Genomic DNA, 6,000 nt, shown 5'->3' on the forward strand with positions numbered 1-6,000 from the left:
GGCGGCAGGTCAAGTAAAGTAGTAGAGGGACACAAGATGAGCTTACAATCTATGAGGAAATAGGAGATGGCCGGGTTGTGATGGGTCCCTTGGGCTCTTGTCACCGTAGTCCTGACTGGCAATTGACCCACCTGGACTATCGGTACCACCATCCACAGAAAGGGGAAAAATAACCCAAGGTGTGTGGCTACTGTGTATAGGTGTTGGTGCTTAGGGAAGGATGACTGAGTCCCAGTGATGTAAAAATATAAACAGCTTTACTGTACAGTCTCTTGGTAGTACAATACATTTTGTCAGCAAATATATAAATCTTTACACGGACTGTAGTGCTTAGGCTTGGTTGTGCTGAGGAGATACTTAAAGAAGTAGAGTAGAGTAGAGGTAGTTGTAGTGGTGCTTGAAGTGTTGAAAGTAGAGCAGAGCAATGTAGAGGAGAGGAGTTTGTCAAGGGAGTCCAACCCAATGTAGAACCGTACTCTGACGGAACTTGAGAGAATACTTGAGAGTGAGAAATACCCCTGTATAGACTATAGTCTGACCACCCTCTGCCCTACAATGTCGAGCTACTAATAGGGTGATACATGCCCCAGCCATGGGGAAGCTAAGCTTTCAAGTCTTCCAGGTTACCTGCACTGCAAGATAGGATACGTGGACCCTCTGGTAGCTTTGTCCTATCCTGGCTAGTTCCTCTTGTGTATCAGGATACTGCAGTGCACCTTTTAGACTGGTTCGCAGCATGGGTTAGGATGTTTCCAGACTCTTCTCCCTCTGTAGTGTCTAGCACTGCATAGTAGATATAGTAGGTATAATTAACAGGTTGTCTCTAGCTGCATCTGCATACACGTGTCTCTTAGACTGAGACTAGACTAGACAGACTTGTCCTGGACAATGGTCCTGGCATAGCCAGGCCCTTGCTTGGAAACAGCAGGGACGTCTGCTCCGTGTGTCCTTCTCCCACGAGAATCTGGGTAAGACTGACACTAAACCTCCTCCCACCAAGTGGCTAAGGAACCTCGTGAGTGGTGGAAAAGAATGTATGCAAGAGAAAGAAGAAGAGTGATAGGCCAGAAGTAAATGGCATCTCCTATAGGTCAGCAAAAGCACATGGTACACTTAAAACAGTAACTCTTTGAGGGAGTGTGCATCCTGCGGCTCAGCACATCCTTCTTGACAGCTGAGCTTTGACCATGATAAAGAACTGACAGATTCCATTTAAATCCCAATTTACACGATCTTTTGAGTTCGGTGTTTAAAGGGGTACTCCAGCGGGGGGGGGGGGGGCACTTTTTTGCTGGGACCAGGGAGGAGGTGGGCGAGGGAAAAGACGTCCACTCACCTCCCCGATTCCAGCGGCGGGTCCCGCATCGCCGTGCTCCGGTGCCCGGTTCCCAGCCGCTTCCGAGTGTCTGACGCGGGCCCGAGACGTGACGTCTCAAGTCCGCTCAGCCATTCAGTGAAGGAGGCGGGATCCGTTTCAAGTCCGCTCACATCCCGCCTCTGTCACTGAGTGGCTGAGCGGACCTGAGACGTATCGTCTCAGGCCCGCGTCAGACACCCGGAAGCGGCCGGGAACCGGGCACCAGAGCGCCGGGATGCGGGACCCGCCGCTGGAACCGGGGAGGTGAGTGGACTTCTTTTCCCTCGGCCACCTCCTCCCCGGTCCCAGCAAAAAAGTGCCCCCCCCCCCCGCTGGAGTACCCCTTTAACAAAAAATATAGATTTTTGAGGATTGCATTGACATTTAGCACAAGCCTTCCAGACAGTGACTAGAAGTTTCCTTGTGGCCCGGCAGGGAGCATTATTATTACCTAGTTATAGCTCTAAAGAGGCAGTGACGGCTATTGTAAATGTCGCTACAAGCCAAACTCTGGAGACCCGAATAATCATTGCAATGACCAAATATTTAAATAAAAAACTATTTGAGAAAAAATTGCTGCACTTTTTATTATAGAGAAACTGGAGAAAGAAAGGAAAGGTTGAAAACTTCACATACCCTTTACTAAATGGAATTTTATTACATTTTTTTATGTTTTCGGCTTCCTTTTTGCACATTTTATAAGTTCGTGTCTGAAGACATTTTATAGGTTTATTGTTCAACTTAAAATCCTGAAAAAAATAACAAATACATTTCACGTCTGTCAAAAAATAATGACATACATAACAAAAAAAAGTGAATACAGATTTACGCCCTTTCAGATGCGACTATTTTACACCTTATACTTAAAATGAGATGGATTTTTATGGTTTCTATATAATTTTTTAGAACATTTTGGTGCTCAAAATACAAACTTTTTGCATACTTTATACCGTTTTATGCCTTGAAAATACAAAGAAGATACTCACCTAGAAGATCTCCCAACGTTTCTGTTCAAATAATGGCCAGCTACTTGATGCTCATACTTTCAACTCATGTTAGAAAGTATGACTTATTTTTGAATTAATCCTGTTTTTTAAAAAAAATTCTAGCCTTCCCATACTTATCAGCTGCTATATGTCCTGCAGGAAGTCCTGTAGTCCTTTCCAGTGCTCGCTGCTGCCACCTCTGTCCATGCCAGGAACTGTCCAAAGCATTAAAGTTTTCTATGGGCATTTACTACTACTTTGGACAGTTCCTGACATGGACGGAGGTGGCAGCAGAGAGCACTTTGTTAAACTTTTATAACTTTCATAGACTTTAACGGGATGGGTCATTCCACCTCTCTATTCTAGCCAAAGCTGGTTGCCACTGCAGCCTTCTCTCCCTTTCCCAATCTTTGCAAAAAGAGTCAGGGGAGCCTCATTTAAGAGTCTTGAAACTCAGGAATGGTCAGATATGCCTCCAGGGAAGGACCTAGCCAAGAGGTGGCTCCTGTAAGGAAACCACAACCACCATATTAAGTGGCCCTTTCAGACAATATCAACTCCATTTACAAGTCTAAGACAAGGGAAATATCAAAGCCAGGTATCCATTCACAGACAGCTGTTTCGGGGTGTTGCCCCTCATCAGTGTGGATCAGGATTTTGGCTAGGTGGGAGCAACACCTAGTAGACCAATACGGCAAACAAATCACTGATCATGGGGTGTCCAGCCAAAGAAGACACTGTAGGCTGCTAGTAGAAGAGCTTAATACAGTGAAATCCTAGGCTCATTGCCCCCTGGGAAATACAAACATGCAAAAAGAGTCCGTGGAGCCTCATTTAGGAGTCTTGAACCATCTCAAGGCCGAGGTTGGGTGATGACCATTATCCCCATAGGTAAGACATTTATGGTAGATTACAATGAGGCACTCCTGATCATATGTGGCATTAATCGTAAGTGGTACCTAATCCTTTACATATCCTTCATATAGCTTATGGACCCTGAAAAATATATAATTTTTAGTGCATAAACAAACAAAACATTTTTTGGTCAATTTTAGGATCAGGAGCAACTTTACTCATTAAATACTAAAAAGCTCTCAAAGCCACAAGTTTTAATTACAGGGAACGTAAGGTAAATCTTTGTAACATCGTCCTCCATGCCAATTATTTTCAAGGAGCTTTTGACCTTCATCTTTTATGTCTTTCAATTCCAAATAGATTTTCATCATGTGATCTTTTGTCACTTTTCACCTTGAGGTCTGTTTTGCATTTCAATATATAGCAAAGAACGCCACCTAGAGGAGGAAGAGGTGATCTACCTCAACCTGATAGATCATAGTGAGTAGAGTAGGTCCTTAGTTTATGGAACTTGGCAGGAATAAACAAATCAAAATGGAAAACAAAAACATTCAAACAAAAATCTATCAATGGTCGTATACAGGTATTCCACAAGTGGAGATATTTAATTTAAAAACTGGACTCTGGACGGCTGGAGTTGTACACAATGCAACTTCTTCCATTCTCATGGCTCCTTCTGCAGCTGGCTGCCAGTTATCAGGGAAATAGGCTCCAAGTCATCTCTTCTGGAATGGAAACTGGGATCCTTGCATCCCCAACCAACAGAAGACACAAGGGGGGGATTTATGAAGACCGGCGTACGCCTCTGGTGGGACCTTTGTAAATGTCCCCCAAGATGTTGATACCACCAAACCATGACCACATGTGACCGCCACCATTTGATAAGGTAGAAAAAAATTAGATAGCACCTTTATGGAACTGGTAATTATTATATTATAGACAAAAGGGTTTCTCTTATAAAGAAGACCTCCGTCCATATGACCTATTAGGTCATATCTTGCATGGCCACCATAGCAGTGTGTGCATTTGCTCTGTGCATCAGCTATAATTGGGAGAGGGGAAACAGCAGGTCAGCTACATTCTTCTGCCTGGTGGACACCAAGGAGAAGACAACCTGTTTAGTAGCCCCCAGCATCTACTGTAGATACAGACTGATACAGATACTACATCACACCAGTCTGTATCAAACCTCAGGGCACAAGATGGGGACCCCATTCGTCTGCAAATTCCTAAGTAATAAAGGAACTACAGCCTGAAAAGCCAAGCCGGTCAACTGTCCTCAACTCCGGCTCCAGGTCCCCCGGCTGCTTTCTGGCCTGAGTGGGGACCTGGGTCATGATGTGTCAGGCCCGCTCAGCCAGTCAACAGCTGCATCGGGTCCGGTCTTGGCTGCTGACTGGCTGAGTGGGCCTGACACATCACGACCCAGGTCCCCACTCAGACCAGGAAGCTGTCGGTAGAACGGGAAGCGGAGTGGAGGACAGCGGACCCCAGCAATGGAGTCGGGGATGTAGGGGCATGTTGTTATGTTTAACCACCTCCTCCCCGGCTCTTTTGAAAAAAAAAAGTCCATGGCCGATCTTCTCCTCTAACCCAAAGGTCATAAATATGGTGGGAAGAGAGATACATACCTTCTCACCTAGATAACCATTTCTAGGCCCACGTTTTGTTCTCTGCTACGTTCTCGACCTTCTATGCTTAGATTAATCATTACCATCAATTTCCAAACAAGTACACGTGATTTCAAGAATGGAAAAATAAAAAGAGCAGAATTGAGTGTTGACCATGAGGAAATCCTTTCTCTGGCAGCATCCTCTCCAAATGCCCCATCCATCGATTGTTTACATAGATGTCCCGTTTCCTGTCGAAATGAATTGTCGTTGATTATTTCAGCCTCCCATTTGGCTTTGTGAATGAATCCTCAGGACAAGTTCATTATACAGGAAAGTGAGTGAACTTGTGAAGCCACCCAGACATGATGGCTTCCGTGTGGGATAGGAAGTCTAGCGGGTAACATTACACTGGGGAGCTCTTGAGTGATAAAGTGCGGAGCTGCCTCTTTCTCCTGGACAGAGCATCAATCTTCACCGCAGTTACAGAAATTTCAATTAAATAACACAAAAATCAGGATGTCTCGTGTCACCGAGGGATATCGCAGCAGGAAAAAGGAAAATGTAATTATATAGTGACAGAAGAAGAGTCTAGACGCGACTGTGTGTATACAGTGACATTTCCTGCAAGATACAGACGGACATGGTCCAATGTGCCGATGGTCATGTGCTCCCATCTACAAATAACACTGACTGAAGGTGGATAAAGTCATATCTATAGGAATAATGAATAGTGAAAAGAGAAGGGACAATTAAAGGGGTATTCCCTTCTCAACTTATATTGTTATACTTACTCCTCAACTGCAAATACATTGATTAAAGGGGAACTATCAGCATGTTCGATTAATCTAACCTTCTGATATGTCCCTATTGCACGGGAGACACAGAGGATGATGGTATGTGTCTTACCTTCTTCCTCAGCGCCATTCCGGTGCAGTTAATAATTTGCTCCACAGTCCAGTAAGACTGTTAGGAGCACTGCCCACCCCCATATCATTGATCTGCCCCTGGCCAGCCCACCCCTCCCTAATTATAATCAACAGAGTGGGCTAGCCGGAGTCGCGCCAGATTGGCGCTATGGGGGCGGGCAGTGCTCCTAGCGGTCTTACCAGACCAGGGAGCAAACTACTAACTTCACCGAAACAGCGCTGAGAATGAAGGTAAGAGACATACCCTCCTCCTTGGTCTTCTG

Source organism: Dendropsophus ebraccatus, chromosome 6 (genome assembly GCF_027789765.1).
Source record: "Dendropsophus ebraccatus isolate aDenEbr1 chromosome 6, aDenEbr1.pat, whole genome shotgun sequence".
Taxonomy (NCBI): Eukaryota; Metazoa; Chordata; class Amphibia; order Anura; family Hylidae; genus Dendropsophus; species Dendropsophus ebraccatus.